Source organism: Pleurodeles waltl, chromosome 3_1, assembly GCF_031143425.1.
Source record: "Pleurodeles waltl isolate 20211129_DDA chromosome 3_1, aPleWal1.hap1.20221129, whole genome shotgun sequence".
NCBI classification, from domain to species: domain Eukaryota; kingdom Metazoa; phylum Chordata; class Amphibia; order Caudata; family Salamandridae; genus Pleurodeles; species Pleurodeles waltl.
In genome coordinates this window covers 1,054,676,870-1,054,695,061 of record NC_090440.1, presented here as the reverse complement: position 1 = coordinate 1,054,695,061, position 18,192 = coordinate 1,054,676,870, and the positions used below count along the sequence as shown (strand labels likewise).

At 46.5% G+C, this 18,192-nt stretch overlaps 1 protein-coding gene across 1 annotated transcript in view; it reads left to right on the top strand.

Annotated features, from left to right (window-relative positions):
* The window catches only part of DDX18 (DEAD-box helicase 18), a 194,036-nt gene that overhangs the window by 52,275 nt on the left and 123,569 nt on the right, over window positions 1-18,192 (top strand). The window lies entirely within an intron of this gene.

Sequence of the window (18,192 nt, the reverse complement as noted above, 5' to 3'; positions counted from 1 at the left end):
TTTTTATTTTCAATTTATGTGACGAGAAGTCTGGTTAGGAGTTTACAATGCTAATAGCTTTAACTCGAGCAAACGCGAGACCCATTGCGTTGCAAATGGTTGTTGTAATTGGATGTGTTCTCCAGTTTTAGACGTTATTAGGGACAAAGTATTAGTGATAGTTTGGACCACAGTATACTGCAGTACATGGCAATGACTAAACAATATTATTGGCTAATGATAGCTCTAACAAAATTAAGACGCCTATTGTAAGGAAATGCCTCCTTGGCATGGTTACCCCCTGACTTTTTGCCTTTGCTGATGCTATGTTTTGAATTGAAAGTGTGCTGAGGCCTGCTAACCAGGCCCCAGCACCAGTGTTCTTTCCCTAACCTGTACTTTTGATTCCACAATTGGCACACCCTGGCATCCAGGTAAGTCCCTTGTAAGTGGTACCCCTGGTACCAAGGGCCCTGATGCCAAGGAAGGTCTCTAAGGGCTGCAGCATGTCTTATGCCACCCTGGAGACCCCTCACTCAGCACAGACACACTGCTTGCCAGCTTGTGTGTGCTGGTGAGAACAAAACAAGTAAGTTGGCATGGCACTCCCCTCAGGGTGCCATGCCAGCCTCTCACTGCCTATGCAGTATAGGTAAGACACCCCTCTAGCAGGCCTTACAGCCCTAAGGCAGGGTGCACTATACCATAGGTGAGGGCACCAGTGCATGAGCACTGTGCCCCTACAGTGTCTAAGCAATACCTTAGACATTGTAAGTGCAGGGTAGCCATAAGAGTATATGGTCTGGGAGTCTGTTTTACACGAACTCCACAGCACCATAATGGCTACACTGAAAACTGGGAAGTTTGGTATCAAACTTCTCAGCACAATAAATGCACACTGATGCCAGTGTACATTTTATTGTAAGATACACCACAGAGGGCACCTTAGAGGTGCCCCCTGAAACCTTAACCGACTATCTGTGTAGGCTGACTGGTTCCAGCAGCCTGCCACAACCGAGACATGTTGCTGGCCCCATGGGAAGAGTGCCTTTGTCACTCTGAGGCCAGTAACAAAGCCTGCACTGGGTGGAGATGCTAACACCTCCCCCAGGCAGGAGCTGTAACACCTGGCGGTGAGCCTCAAAGGCTCACCCCTTTGTCACAGCACCGCAGGACACTCCAGCTAGTGGAGTTGCCCGCCCCCTCCGGCCACGGCCCCCACTTTTGGCGGCAAGACCGGAGGAAACCAAGAAAACAACAAGGAGGAGTCACTGGCTAGTCAGGACAGCCCCTAAGATGTCCTGAGCTGAAGTGACTCTAACTTTTAGAAATCCTCCATCTTGCAGATGGAGGATTCCCCCAATAGGATTAGGGATGTGACCCCCTCCCCTTGGGAGGAGGCACAAAGAGGGTGTACCCACCCTCAGGGCTAGTAGCCATTGGCTACTAACCCCCCAGACCTAAACACGCCCTTAAATTTAGTATTTAAGGGCTTCCCTGAACCTAAGAATGGAGATTCCTGCAACTTACCTGAAGAAGAAGACTGCTGAGCTGAAAAACCCCTGCAGAGGAAGAACAGAAGACACCAACTGCTTTGGCCCCAGTCCTACCGGTCTGTCTCCTGCCTTCCAAAGAAACCTGCTCCAGCGACGCTTTCCAAGGGACCAGCGACCTCTGAATCCTCTGAGGACTGCCCGACTTCGAGAAAGACAAGAAACTCCAGAGGACAGCGGCCCTGCTCCAAAAGAACTGCAACTTTGTTTCAAGTAGCAGATTTTAAAGACCCCTGCAACTCCCCGCAAGAAGCGTGAGACTTGCAACACTACACCCGGCGACCCCGACTCGACTGGTGGAGAAACAACGCTTCAGGGAGGACTCTCCGGCGACTCTACGACTGTGAGTAACCAAAGTTGTCCCCCCTGAGCCCCCACAGCGACGCCTGCAGAGGGAATCCCCAGGCTCCCCCTGACCGCGACTGTCTGAACTCCATTTCCCGACGGCTGGAAAAGACCCTGCACCCGCAGCCCCCAGCACCTGAAGGATCGGAACTTCTGTGCAGGAGTGACCCCCAGGAGGCCCTCTCCCTTGCCCAGGTGGTGGCTACCCCAAGGAGCCCCCCCTTGCCTGCCTGCAACGCTGAAGAGATCCCTTGATCTCTCATAAGAAACCATTGTAAACCCGACGCGTGTTTGCACACTGCACCCGGCCGCCCCGCGCTGCTGAGGCTGTACTTTCTGTGCTGACTTGTGTCCCCCCCGGTGCCCTACAAAACCCCCCTGGCCTGCCCTCCGAAGACGCGGGTACTTACCTGCTGGCAGACTGGAACCGGGGCACCCCCTTCTCTCCATTGAAGCCTATGTGTTTTGGGCACCTCTTTGACCTCTGCACCTGACCGGCCCTGAGCTGCTGGTGTGATAACTTTGGGGTTGCTCTGAACCCCCAACGGTGGGCTACCTTGGACCCAAACCTGAGACTTGTAAGTGATTTACTTACCTGACAAAACTAACAATAACTTACCTCCCCCAGGAACTGTGAAAATTGCACTGTGTCCACTTTTAAAACCGCTTATTGTGTTTTATGTAAAGTATACATGCTAATGAAATGATTCAAAGTTCCTAAAGTACTTACCTGCAATACCTTTCAAATGAGATATTACATGTAGAATTTGAACCTGTGGTTCTTAAAATAAACTAAGAAAATATATTTTTCTATAACAAAACCTACTGGCTGGATTAGTCTGAGTGTGTGTTCCTCATTTATTGCCTGTGTGTATGTACAACAAATGCTTAACACTACTCCTTTGATAAGCCTACTGCTCGACCACACTACCACAAAATAGAGCATTAGTATTATCTCTTTTTGCCACTATCTTACCTCTAAGGGGAACCCTTGGACTCTGTGCATGCTATTCCTTACTTTGAAATAGCACATACAGAGCCAACTTCCTACAGCTATATTGTTTAGACCTCACTTTAATGTGTTCTATACTGTGAAATCTACATTATTACTGTTTTTGAAATATATGGAACCCATTAGAATCTTTACTAAACTGTGTAGAGGTAGGAACAATTATTTTAATTGATATATATACTTTTACAAATGTTTACGGAATACTGTAGTATTTTGCGGAAGTGTCTAGAAGGTATTGCTGAACCTATGGAAATTAAGATATATAACTAATAACTCGCTTTTTCACCATGCATTGTGTGTATTCTTCATATTACACACAGCAGATTAAATCATGTTGTTCTTAACAATACTCATGACATGTCAAATGACATCATAGATAAGAACACAGAGCATTGTATAGGGCAGAGTTAGTTTATTTACTGTGCCAAGTGAGTTTACAACACTGTGTACAGATGTTGTAGGAAGTTGGCTCTGTATGTGCTATTTCAAAGTAAGGAATAGCATGCACAGAGTCCAAGGGTTCCCCTTAGAGGTAAAATAGTGGTAAAAATAGATAATACTAATGCTCTATTTTGTGGTAGTGTGGTCGAGCAGTAGGCTTATCCAAGGAGTAGTGTTAAGCATTTGTTGTACATACACATAGACAATAAATGAGGTACACACACTCAGAGACAAATCCAGCCAATAGGTTTTGTATAGAAAAATATCTTTTCTTAGTTTATTTTAAGAACCACAGGTTCAAATTCTACATGTAATATCTCATTCGAAAGGTATTGCAGGTAAGTACTTTAGGAACTTCAAATCATCAAAATTGCATGTATACTTCAAGTTATTCACAAATAGCTGTTTTAAAAGTGGACACTTAGTGCAATTTTCACAGTTCCTAGGGGAGGTAAGTATTTGTTAGGTTAACCAGGTAAGTAAGACACTTACAGGGCTTAGTTCTTGGTCCAAGGTAGCCCACCGTTGGGGGTTCAGAGCAACCCCAAAGTCACCACACCAGCAGCTCAGGGCCGGTCAGGTGCAGAGTTCAAAGTGGTGCCCAAAACGCATAGGCTAGAATGGAGAGAAGGGGGTGCCCCGGTTCCGGTCTGCTTGCAGGTAAGTACCCGCGTCTTCGGAGGGCAGACCAGGGGGGTTTTGTAGGGCACCGGGGGGGACACAAGCCCACACAGAAATTTCACCCTCAGCGGCGCGGGGGCGGCCGGGTGCAGTGTAGAAACAAGCGTCGGGTTCGCAATGTTAGTCTATGAGAGATCTCGGGATCTCTTCAGCGCTGCAGGCAGGCAAGGGGGGGGGGTTCCTCGGGGAAACCTCCACTTGGTCAAGGGAGAGGGACTCCTGGGGGTCACTCCTCCAGTGAAAGTCCGGTCCTTCAGGTCCTGGGGGCTGCGGGTGCAGGGTCTCTCCCAGGTGTCGGGACTTGGGATTCAAAGAGTCGCGGTCAGGGGAAGCCTCGGGATTCCCTCTGCAGGCGGCGCTGGGGGAACTCAGGGGGGACAGGTTTTGGTACTCACAGTATCAGAGTAGTCCTGGGGTCCCTCCTGAGGTGTTGGATCTCCACCAGCCGAGTCGGGGTCGCCGGGTGCAGTGTTGCAAGTCTCACGCTTCTTGCGGGGAGCTTGCAGGGTTCTTTCAAGGCTGCTGGAAACAAAGTTGCAGCCTTTCTTGGAGCAGGTCCGCTGTCCTCGGGAGTTTCTTGTCTTTTCGAAGCAGGGGCAGTCCTCAGAGGATGTCGAGGTCGCTGGTCCCTTTGGAAGGCGTCGCTGGAGCAGGATCTTTGGAAGGCAGGAGACAGGCCGGTGAGTTTCTGGAGCCAAGGCAGTTGTCGTCTTCTGGTCTTCCTCTGCAGGGGTTTTCAGCTAGGCAGTCCTTCTTCTTGTAGTTGCAGGAATCTAATTTTCTAGGGTTCAGGGTAGCCCTTAAATACTAAATTTAAGGGCGTGTTTAGGTCTGGGGGGTTAGTAGCCAATGGCTACTAGCCCTGAGGGTGGGTACACCCTCTTTGTGCCTCCTCCCAAGGGGAGGGGGTCACAATCCTAACCCTATTGGGGGAATCCTCCATCTGCAAGATGGAGGATTTCTAAAAGTTAGAGTCACTTCAGCTCAGGACACCTTAGGGGCTGTCCTGACTGGCCAGTGACTCCTCCTTGTTTTTCTCATTATTTTCTCCGGCCTTGCCGCCAAAAGTGGGGCCTGGCCGGAGGGGGCGGGCAACTCCACTAGCTGGAGTGTCCTGCTGGGTTGGCACAAAGGAGGTGAGCCTTTGAGGCTCACCGCCAGGTGTGACAATTCCTGCCTGGGAGAGGTGTTAGCATCTCCACCCAGTGCAGGCTTTGTTACTGGCCTCAGAGTGACAAAGGCACTCTCCCCATGGGGCCAGCAACATGTCTCGGTTTGTGGCAGGCTGCTAAAACTAGTCAGCCTACACAGATAGTCGGTTAAGTTTCAGGGGGTACCTCTAAGGTGCATTTTATAATAACATGTACACTGGCATCAGTGTGCATTTATTGTGCTGAGAAGTTTGATACCAAACTTCCCAGTTTTCAGTGTAGCCATTATGGTGCTGTGGAGTTCGTGTTTGACAAACTCCCAGACCATATACTCTTATGGCTACCCTGCACTTACAATGTCTAAGGTTTTGTTTAGACACTGTAGGGGTACCATGCTCATGCACTGGTACCCTCACCTATGGTATAGTGCACCCTGCCTTAGGGCTGTAAGGCCTGCTAGAGGGGTGGCTTACCTATACTGCATAGGCAGTGAGAGGCTGGCATGGCACCCTGAGGGGAGTGCCATGTCGACTTACTCGTTTTGTCCTCACTAGCACACACAAGCTGGCAAGCAGTGTGTCTGTGCTGAGTGAGAGGTCTCCAGGGTGGCATAAGACATGCTGCAGCCCTTAGAGACCTTCCTTGGCATCAGGTCCCTTGGTACTAGAAGTACCAGTTACAAGGGACTTATCTGGATGCCAGGGTCTGCCAATTGTGGATACAAAAGTACAGGTTAGGGAAAGAACACTGGTGCTGGGGCCTGGTTAGCAGGCCTCAGCACACTTTCAATTGTAAACATAGCATCAGCAAAGGCAAAAAGTCAGGGGGCAACCATGCCAAGGAGGCATTTCCTTACACAACCCCCCCCCCCAAACGAAAGAGGATGAGACTAACCTTTCCCAAGAGAGTCTTCATTTTCTAAGTGGAAGAACCTGGAAAGGCCATCCGCATTGGCATGGGCAGTCCCAGGTCTGTGTTCCACTATAAAGTCCATTCCCTGTAGGGAGATGGACCACCTCAACAGTTTAGGGTTTTCACCTTTCATTTGCATCAGCCATTTGAGAGGTCTGTGGTCAGTTTGAACTAGGAAGTGAGTCCCAAAGAGGTATGGTCTCAGCTTCTTCAGGGACCAAACCACAGCAAAGGCCTCCCTCTCAATGGCACTCCAACGCTGCTCCCTGGGGAGTAACCTCCTGCTAATGAAAGCAACAGGCTGGTCAAGGCCATCATCATTTGTCTGGGACAAAACTGCCCCTATCCCATGTTCAGAGGCATCAGTCTGCACAATGAACTGCTTAGAATAATCTGGAGCTTTTAGAACTGGTGCTGAGCACATTGCTTGTTTCAGGGTGTCAAAGGCCTGTTGGCATTCCACAGTCCAGTTCACTTTCTTGGGCATTTTCTTGGAGGTGAGTTCAGTGAGGGCTGTCACAATGGATCCATATCCCTTCACAAACCTCCTGTAATACCCAGTCAAGCCAAGGAATGCCCTGACTTGAGTCTGGGTTTTTGGAGCTACCCAGTCCAGAATAGTCTGGATCTTGGGTTGGAGTGGCTGAACTTGGCCTCCACCTACAAGGTGTCACAAGTAAACCACAGTTCCCTGCCCTATCTGGCATTTGGATGCCTTGATAGAGAGGCCTGCAGATTGCAGAGCCTTCAAAACCTTCTTCAGGTGGACCAGGTGATCCTGCCAGGTGGAGCTAAAGACAGCAATATCATCAAGATAAGCTGTGCTAAAGGACTCCAAGCCAGCAAGGACTTGATTCACCAACCTTTGGAAGGTGGCAGGGGCATTCTTTAAACCAAAGGGCATAACAGTAAACTGATAATGCCCATCAGGTGTGGAGAATGCTGTTTTCTCTTTTGCTCCAGGTGCCATTTTTATTTGCCAGTACCCTGCTGTCAAGTCAAAGGTACTTAAGAATTTGGCAGCACCTAATTTGTCTATGAGCTCATCAGCTCTTGGAATTGGATGAGCATCTGTCTTGGTGACAGAATTGAGCCCTCTGTAGTCCACACAAAACCTCATCTCTTTCTTTCCATCTTTGGTGTGAGGTTTGGGGACTAAGACCACTGGGCTAGCCCAGGGGCTGTCAGAGCGCTCAATTACTCCCAATTCCAGCATCTTGTGGACTTCCACCTTGATGCTTTCCTTAACATGGTCAGATTGTCTAAAGATTTTGTTCTTGACAGGCATGCTGTCTCCTGTGTCCACATCATGGGTACACAGGTGTGTCTGACCAGGGGTTAAGGAGAAGAGTTCAGGAAACTGTTGTAGGACTCTCCTACAATCAGCTTGCTGTTGGCCAGAGAGGGTGTCTGAGTAGATCACTCCATCTACTGTGCCATCTTTTGGGTCTGATGACAGAAGATCAGGGAGAGGTTCACTCTCTGCCTCCTGATCCTCATCTGTTACCATCAACAGATTGACATCAGCCCTGTCGTGGAAGAGCTTAAGGCGGTTTACATGGATCACCCTCTTGGGGCTCCTGCTTGTGCCCAGGTCCACCAGGTAGGTGACCTGACTCTTCCTTTCTAGTACTGGGTAAGGGCCACTCCATTTGTCCTGGAGTGCCCTGGGAGCCACAGGCTCCAGAACCCAGACTTTCTGCCCTGGTTGGAACTCAACCAGTGCAGCCTTTTGGTCATACCAAAACTTCTGGAGTTGTTGGCTGGCCTCAAGGTTTTTGGTTGCCTTTTCCATGTACTCTGCCATTCTAGAGCGAAGGCCAAGTACATAGTCCACTATGTCCTGTTTAGGCTCATGGAGAGGTCTCTCCCAGCCTTCTTTAACAAGGGCAAGTGGTCCCCTTACAGGATGACCAAACAGAAGTTCAAAGGGTGAGAATCCTACTCCCTTCTGTGGCACCTCTCTGTAAGCGAAAAGCAGACATGGCAAGAGGACATCCCATCTCCTTTTGAGCTTTTCTGGGAGCCCCATGATCATGCCTTTTAATGTCTTGTTGAATCTCTCAACCAAGCCATTAGTTTGTGGATGGTATGGTGTAGTGAATTTATAAGTCACTCCACACTCATTCCACATGTGCTTTAGGTATGCTGACATGAAGTTGGTACCTCTGTCAGACACCACCTCCTTAGGGAAACCCACTCTGGTAAAGATACCAATGAGGGCCTTGGCTACTGCAGGGGCAGTAGTCGACCTAAGGGGAATAGCTTCAGGATACCTGGTAGCATGATCCACTACTACCAGGATATACATATTTCCTGAGGCTGTGGGAGGTTCTAGTGGACCAACTATGTCCACACCCACTCTTTCAAAGGGAACCCCCACCACTGGAAGTGGAATGAGGGGGGCCTTTGGATGCCCACCTGTCTTACCACTGGCTTGACAGGTGGGGCAGGAGAGGCAAAACTCCTTAACCATGTTGGACATATTGGGCCAGTAGAAGTGGTTGACTAACCTCTCCCACGTCTTGGTTTGTCCCAAATGTCCAGCAAGGGGAATGTCATGGGCCAATGTTAGGATGAACTCTCTGAACAGCTGAGGCACTACCACTCTCCTAGTGGCACCAGGTTTGGGGTCTCTGGCCTCAGTGTACAGGAGTCCATCTTCCCAATAGACCCTATGCGTCCCATTTTTCTTGCCTTTGGACTCTTCAGCAGCTTGCTGCCTAAGGCCTTCAAGAGAGGGACAGGTTTCTTGTCCCTTACACAGCTCCTCCCTTGAGGGTCCCCCTGGGCCTAAGAGCTCAACCTGGTAAGGTTCAAGCTCCAAAGGTTCAGTTCCCTCAGAGGGCAGAACTTCTTCCTGAGAAGAGAGGTTCCCTTTCTTTTGCTGTGTTGCAGTTGGTTTCCCAACTGACTTTCCTTTCCTCTTGGTAGGCTGGGCCATTCTTCCAGACTCCAGCTCTACTTGTTCACCCTGTGCCTTGCACTGTGCTCTTTTTTTCACACACACCAGTTCAGGGATACCCAGCATTGCTGCATGGGTTTTTAGTTCTACCTCAGCCCATGCTGAGGACTCCAGGTCATTTCCAAGCAGACAGTCCACTGGGATATTTGAGGAGACCACCACCTGTTTCAGGCCATTGACCCCTCCCCATTCTAAAGTAACCATTGCCATGGGATGTACTTTTTTCTGATTGTCCGCGTTGGTGACTGTGTAAGTTTTTCCAGTCAGGTATTGGCCAGGGGAAACCAGTTTCTCTGTCACCATGGTGACACTGGCACCTGTATCCCTCAGGCCCTCTATTCTAGTCCCATTAATTAAGAGTTGCTGTCTGTATTTTTGCATGTTAGGCGGCCAGACAGCTAGTGTGGCTAAATCCACCCCACCCTCAGAAACTAGAGTAGCTTCAGTGTGGACCCTGATTTGCTCTGGGCACACTGTTGATCCCACTTGGAGACTAGCCATACCAGTGTTACCTGGATGGGAGTTTGGAGTGGAACCTTTCTTGGGACAGGCCTTGTCTCCAGTTTGGTGTCCATGCTGTTTACAGCTATGACACCAGGCCTTTTTGGGATCAAAGTTTTTACCCTTGTACCCATTGTTTTGTGAAGAGGCTCTGGGCCCACCCTCCTGTGCAGGTTTTTGGGGGCCTGTAGAAGACTCTTTACTATTTTTAGTTTTGGTTGTCTCATCACCCTTCCCCTGGGGAGTCTTTGTGACCCCCTTTCTTTTGGTCACCCCCTGTTGAAGTCTTGGACACCCTTGTCTTGACCCAATGGTCCGCCTTCTTTCCCAATTCTTGGGGAGAAATTGGTCCTAGGTCTACCAGATGCTGATGCAGTTTATCATTGAAACAATTACTTAACAGGTGTTCTTTCACAAATAAATTGTACAGCCCATCATAATTACTTACACCACTGCCTTGAATCCAACCATCTAGTGTTTTCACTGAGTAGTCAACAAAGTCAACCCAGGTCTGGCTCGAGGATTTTTGAGCCCCCCTGAATCTAATCCTATACTCCTCAGTGGAGAATCCAAAGCCCTCAATCAGGGTACCCTTCATGAGGTCATAAGATTCTGCATCTTGTCCAGAGAGTGTGAGGAGTCTATCCCTACACTTTCCTGTGAACATTTCCCAAAGGAGAGCACCCCAGTGAGATCTGTTCACTTTTCTGGTTACACAAGCCCTCTCAAAAGCTGTGAACCACTTGGTGATGTCATCACCATCTTCAAATTTTGTCACAATCCCTTTGGGGATTTTTAACATGTCAGGAGAATCTCTGACCCTATTTATATTGCTGCCACCATTGATGGGTCCTAGGCCCATCTCTTGTCTTTCCCTTTCTATGGCTAGGATCTGTCTTTCCAAAGCCAATCTTTTGGCCATCCTGGCTAACTGGATGTCCTCTTCACTGGGGCTATCCTCAGTGATTTCAGAGGTGTTGGTCTCTCCTGTGAGGGAACCAGCATCTCTGACTATTATTTTTGGAGTCAGGGTTTGAGGGACCCTGTTCTCCCTAGATAGGATTGGTAGGGGGGAATTTTCCTCCAAGTCACTATCCTCTTCCTCTGAGTTGCCACCCTCAGAGGGGTTGGCCTTTTCAAACTCTGCCAAAAGCTCCTGGAGCTGTATTTTGGTAGGTTTGGGGCCCATTGTTATTTTCTTTATTTTACAGAGTGACCTTAGCTCCCTCATCTTAAGATGGAGGTAAGGTGTGGTGTCGAGTTCCACCACAGTCACATCTGTGCTAGACATTTTGCTTCTAAAAGTTGGAATACTTTTTAAGAATCTACAACTGGTTCTAGAATCTAATTCAAACTTTTACAAACTTTTAAACTCTAAAAGAAATGCTAAACAGGATCTAACACAAGGCCCTAGCAGGTCTTTTAAGAATTTAGAAAACTTTTCAAATTGCAAAAATCAATTTCTAATGACAATTTTGGAATTTGTCGTGTGATCAGGTATTGGCTGAGTAGTCCAGCAAATGCAAAGTCTTGTATCCCACCGCTGCCACCAATGTAGGAAGTTGGCTCTGTATGTGCTATTTCAAAGTAAGGAATAGCATGCACAGAGTCCAAGGGTTCCCCTTAGAGGTAAAATAGTGGTAAAAATAGATAATACTAATGCTCTATTTTGTGGTAGTGTGGTCGAGCAGTAGGCTTATCCAAGGAGTAGTGTTAAGCATTTGTTGTACATACACATAGACAATAAATGAGGTACACACACTCAGAGACAAATCCAGCCAATAGGTTTTGTATAGAAAAATATCTTTTCTTAGTTTATTTTAAGAACCACAGGTTCAAATTCTACATGTAATATCTCATTCGAAAGGTATTGCAGGTAAGTACTTTAGGAACTTCAAATCATCAAAATTGCATGTATACTTTTCAAGTTATTCACAAATAGCTGTTTTAAAAGTGGACACTTAGTGCAATTTTCACAGTTCCTAGGGGAGGTAAGTATTTGTTAGGTTAACCAGGTAAGTAAGACACTTACAGGGCTTAGTTCTTGGTCCAAGGTAGCCCACCGTTGGGGGTTCAGAGCAACCCCAAAGTCACCACACCAGCAGCTCAGGGCCGGTCAGGTGCAGAGTTCAAAGTGGTGCCCAAAACGCATAGGCTAGAATGGAGAGAAGGGGGTGCCCCGGTTCCGGTCTGCTTGCAGGTAAGTACCCGCGTCTTCGGAGGGCAGACCAGGGGGGTTTTGTAGGGCACCGGGGGGGGACACAAGCCCACACAGAAATTTCACCCTCAGCGGCGCGGGGGCGGCCGGGTGCAGTGTAGAAACAAGCGTCGGGTTCGCAATGTTAGTCTATGAGAGATCTCGGGATCTCTTCAGCGCTGCAGGCAGGCAAGGGGGGGGGTTCCTCGGGGAAACCTCCACTTGGTCAAGGGAGAGGGACTCCTGGGGGTCACTCCTCCAGTGAAAGTCCGGTCCTTCAGGTCCTGGGGGCTGCGGGTGCAGGGTCTCTCCCAGGTGTCGGGACTTGGGATTCAAAGAGTCGCGGTCAGGGGAAGCCTCGGGATTCCCTCTGCAGGCGGCGCTGGGGGAACTCAGGGGGGACAGGTTTTGGTACTCACAGTATCAGAGTAGTCCTGGGGTCCCTCCTGAGGTGTTGGATCTCCACCAGCCGAGTCGGGGTCGCCGGGTGCAGTGTTGCAAGTCTCACGCTTCTTGCGGGGAGCTTGCAGGGTTCTTTCAAGGCTGCTGGAAACAAAGTTGCAGCCTTTCTTGGAGCAGGTCCGCTGTCCTCGGGAGTTTCTTGTCTTTTCGAAGCAGGGGCAGTCCTCGGAGGATGTCGAGGTCGCTGGTCCCTTTGGAAGGCGTCGCTGGAGCAGGATCTTTGGAAGGCAGGAGACAGGCCGGTGAGTTTCTGGAGCCAAGGCAGTTGTCGTCTTCTGGTCTTCCTCTGCAGGGGTTTTCAGCTAGGCAGTCCTTCTTCTTGTAGTTGCAGGAATCTAATTTTCTAGGGTTCAGGGTAGCCCTTAAATACTAAATTTAAGGGCGTGTTTAGGTCTGGGGGGTTAGTAGCCAATGGCTACTAGCCCTGAGGGTGGGTACACCCTCTTTGTGCCTCCTCCCAAGGGGAGGGGGTCACAATCCTAACCCTATTGGGGGAATCCTCCATCTGCAAGATGGAGGATTTCTAAAAGTTAGAGTCACTTCAGCTCAGGACACCTTAGGGGCTGTCCTGACTGGCCAGTGACTCCTCCTTGTTTTTCTCATTATTTTCTCCGGCCTTGCCGCCAAAAGTGGGGCCTGGCCGGAGGGGGCGGGCAACTCCACTAGCTGGAGTGTCCTGCTGGGTTGGCACAAAGGAGGTGAGCCTTTGAGGCTCACCGCCAGGTGTGACAATTCCTGCCTGGGAGAGGTGTTAGCATCTCCACCCAGTGCAGGCTTTGTTACTGGCCTCAGAGTGACAAAGGCACTCTCCCCATGGGGCCAGCAACATGTCTCGGTTTGTGGCAGGCTGCTAAAACTAGTCAGCCTACACAGATAGTCGGTTAAGTTTCAGGGGGCACCTCTAAGGTGCCCTCTGGGGTGTATTTTACAATAAAATGTACACTGGCATCAGTGTGCATTTATTGTGCTGAGAAGTTTGATACCAAACTTCCCAGTTTTCAGTGTAGCCATTATGGTGCTGTGGAGTTCGTGTTTGACAAACTCCCAGACCATATACTCTTATGGCTACCCTGCACTTACAATGTCTAAGGTTTTGTTTAGACACTGTAGGGGTACCATGCTCATGCACTGGTACCCTCACCTATGGTATAGTGCACCCTGCCTTAGGGCTGTAAGGCCTGCTAGAGGGGTGGCTTACCTATACTGCATAGGCAGTGAGAGGCTGGCATGGCACCCTGAGGGGAGTGCCATGTCGACTTACTCGTTTTGTCCTCACTAGCACACACAAGCTGGCAAGCAGTGTGTCTGTGCTGAGTGAGAGGTCTCCAGGGTGGCATAAGACATGCTGCAGCCCTTAGAGACCTTCCTTGGCATCAGGGCCCTTGGTACTAGAAGTACCAGTTACAAGGGACTTATCTGGATGCCAGGGTCTGCCAATTGTGGATACAAAAGTACAGGTTAGGGAAAGAACACTGGTGCTGGGACCTGGTTAGCAGGCCTCAGCACACTTTCAATTGTAAACATAGCATCAGCAAATGCAAAAAGTCAGGGGGCAACCATGCCAAGGAGGCATTACAGATGTGCACTAGTTTAGAGAACGTTTTGAATGATGCAGAATGTTTTTAATTTCTATTGGTTTTGGAGTTTATTGTAGTCTGGGCTATTACTATTCCCTACTCATCCTTAGCCAAATCCACCAAACTCCTTCTTTTTTTTTTTTTTTTTTTTTTTTTTATGGTGGTGGATGAGTGCGTGGAGGAGCAGCCCAATTCCTCCTATCCTACTTTCCACCACACCGGCTGCTTCACCAACAGAAGAGATTAACAAAGAGGTGGAGGCTGGAAGAGAATGGATTAGATTGATTCCCAGTTCCTTTCCTTCAAATTCCCTCTACCTGATTCAGTTTCTTGCGGCTCCTTCGTGCTTCTCTGTCCACGACCAACATTGTGAGAGGAAGGTCTATAAAATTGAAAAAAAAAAAAATATATATATATATATATATATATATATATATATATATATATATATATATATATATATATATATATATATATACACATACTACTGCAACCCACACCCCTAAAAACTAAAATTATCCTGACACCCCGCCCCTAAGGTCTAAAACTACCCCTCCACGCCATTAAAACTTAAAATTAACCCCACCCTTAAACAAAAACTACCCCAGCCCCACTTACCTGACCACGTCCTCTGGGGGTCCTGAGTCTCTTTTCCTCTTCCTTAACCACACATGTTTGTTGTTCAGACATGCGTGGTTAAGGCAGAGGAAAACAGGGTTGTTCAGAAAAGCGGTGTTCCGCTTTCGTGGACACCGCACATCGTCGTTCAGCCATCATTGTTTCGGCTGCTTCCCTAATGTTCCTTGATAACTCTAACCATTGAAGGCAAAGGGACTGCATCCCAATGTATTGATATCACAAGAATGTTTACTATCTGTGTTCCTAGTGATAAAATCTCACTGTTAGTGGACGGTACTCAAGGAAAAATTGTTTGCTTCAACATCTGTACAATCAGTACATTTGCCCTGGGTAGCTGGCCTTTTGTAATGTGCATCTGTATTTTCACTTATGTGATCTATATCTTCACAGTGCATATATATTTATTTTTATTTGTATTTGAATGTTCTTAGAAATGCCTGTAATGTAAGTAGAGCACTGCCTAATGGAATCCAGTGCCTGGTGATGGCAAGCTCCTGTCATGGGCATTCCAAACATCGTTCACCTGAGTAAAAGCATGCCTGCACTCGAATACTGTATCATGTGCAAAAGTATTAATTAAGTATTGCCAGCATGGAGGGCATGTCAGCAGCACTTAATGTTGGGCTTTGGATGTAGAAATATTTTTCATCCCATCTAACTTAACCCTCCCTTGTCCGATTTGAAGGAAATCTGAGATTCCTCCACTACCATGCAAAGAGCCTTCTACATTTCATGCAGATTCATTAAAGAGAAACCGAAATATTAGCACTTGAAAACATGTTGGCCACCCCCCTGATCCTGGTTACTCAAAGTACAGCCCGGGGTAGTTTACAGTCCTCCTGACCTTATACATGCATCCCTGTTTTGCAGTCCTCCTGAGCTTTTACATGCCTCCCCGTGGTAAATAGCAGCCCTGGGCTACTGTTTGTTAAACTAAGCGCTAACATTCAGAAAGCTGCTAAATGGTAAAGTAAAGGAGGGAGGGTGTCTTGCACCACTTATATTTAGAACACTCATTTATAAAGACCTCTGGCGGTAAACTTGTAAAAATCTGGTAAATTCTGTTCAAAATTCCAAAAGTGTATTTCTTTGATATGCATTGAGTTTTATTTTAGTGCATCAGATTATATCACTACATTTAGAGGCATGCATTAAGTGATTTGTTTTCAAACATGAACTTGGAAACATTCATGCCTCCCTTTACCGTGACAACAGTCCTCGTGGTGTGGAACAAAATATCTACTTGTCCATGAGACTGGTTGCTTCATAAATCTACTTGTCCTGTACAAAAATGTACTTGTCCCTTTGGTGCCATGTAGTGCAGTGACAAATTATGGCCGCAGTCTCATTATGTAAGAGCTCTGAGAGTAGCCTCTCTGTTAATGCCAGGGCTAATACTTAAGTAGGGCTTGGATACTAAAAATTTCAAGTCCTACTATATCACTGTCTTTTATTTTGCCACCTTTCCGCAGATCTAGATACTGGGGCTGGAGGAATGAGTATGCAATAGTTCCAGGGGTAGATTGCCTTTGAATATGTGCAAACCTACTAAAGTGCATGTTTTAATGATTTTCACCAGCTCTTCTCTAATCTTTTCCCGTACTGAGAGTGGTTGGAAATTTTCTCCTGACAAGGGCAGAAGTAGATGTACTTCCAGGAATGGGGAAAAAAGTGGTTGGAGGAAAAGTGAACTTTTAAACACACAATAGATTTTCTCATGAGCAAATCTACACATTCATTTTTTGCTCATGCTAAATTACAGTCCACAAATATTTTCGTGGAGTTCGATTTCCTGGTCTACTTCTGATTATTCTTGTGAATTCATGAAAGCCACTAATGGGTGCATTCTTGTGACTTTTTTAAAGAAGTAGTTCCCTAATTAAGTCTGGCTTTACCCGAGACATTTTGTTTTATTAAAATTCTATTTCTGTCTCATTCCCCATGGTTGGCTTCTCTTTATGGAATAGCAGTATGCTATCACTGACAGAATATTGGAACACAAAGTAGTTTTGTTCAGTGCCAAAAATTACTGTGGCAGTGTGTGCTTTTTGGGACCAAGAGTTGTGTTTTTTTTTTTTTGTTGTTGTTGTTGCTTTTTGCCAATGTCTGTTACAATGGCGAGGGCACCTCCCATAACAATAAAGTGTTACAAAAGTTATGTCAAAACAGGATGCATATTAACAAAACCAAAAGACTGACAACCAATGTCCGATCCATTGGTTTTGCCAGTGCTTGTTTATTTTCATGTTTCCCATAATCTTGTTGAGAATAGTTACACTGATTTTCCATTATTAATATATTTTTTAAATACTAGCGTGGAGCAACACATTTTACTAAGTGATGCTTCAAAGAAATTGTACCGAAAATTTAAGAATAATTTAGCAAACGTTTTTTTTTTCGTTTTTTTTTTTCTTACTTGCATTTTGTTTCTAAGTATTTTATTTTAGAAGCAAAGAATCATCAATCTTGCTCCATAAGCTTCTGCAAACATTAGCATCTAACCATAAAGTAATCTGGATGCATTATACCTAGCCTCATACTGTTAAACGTTTCAAATGTGTGTGTAGACATTTCTTTTACTGGACCCACTGTCCGTAGTGCAGTGTGACCTTAATGTTTATTTAAAGCACTTGCCCTAATAATAAAAGCTTTGCATCTATGAACCATGAATACACGTTAGAACATCATTAGTATAAGGACACAAATATTACATCAACTGCACAGTATCCTTTCCTGTAAATTGGCAGCTAAAAGGTTTGTGCTGCAGGGGATTGTGCCTACTTTTCTCAAGGACAAAATAAACATGATATGTTGTCCTTGACCCCAAGATCAATTTCCTGGGCACCGGGCTATAGGAATTCCACACCCCTGTGTCTGCCAAGTTTCATGTTTGTTAAATGATGCCATAGTTACCACTAAAATTATCAATACATATCAAACAGAACACCCTCCCAAGGCGAGGCATTTTAGCTTTACCAGTACTTGTATTTTTTAATTGAAAAATGTGTGTAGATTTGTTGAACATCACCAAAGTTATTAAGAAATGTAAACAAAAGTCTAACCATATTTAGATATGGGCTGTAGCCAGTATGTAATATAGGTATATATTCATCCACGCTCTTCTTTTGCTTGCCTCTCGCTCGGGCAATATGTTAACAGCCTTGACCTCTTAGACTTTGTATTCCAAAGTAATTGTTGTGCCACTAAAATCAAACACCTTCCTTTGACAGAGACATCGCTTTACTGGGCCTAGACTAGAGCCAATGCCCCAGCTAGGAGGCAAGCACGGTACAAATATTTTTGGTTTGGGTAGTATTTCAAAATACTAACCGCTGGTTGCTCTTTTCTTGGCCACATACACACACGTCAACCAGTGTCACAATGAGTAAGCTGTCCCTCCTCAGCTCTGCCACGACCTCTATTGTGTGATGTTAACCTATATGTTTTCGAATGTTCCAGGTTTGGTGTTTGAAGTGAATTTTAGCCCTGTGTATCCTTGGTTAGTTTCCGAATTCTTGTGCAGATGTCCTTGTGCTTCTAATTTTGGTATTCAATTTTTTTTTTCCTTCTTTAAACTCCTGAAAGCACGACAATGCACTGTTGTAGTGTAAAAGTCTTGGTTCAGGAAGCATTTTCTAGACTTGTGCTGTTATAAAGATGGCACATGGTGTTGGAGAGCATTATGGCATTTCATATATATATATATATATATATATATATATATATATATATATATATATATAATGTGAATTTTTAAGGGTCCCAGCTTTTACATTT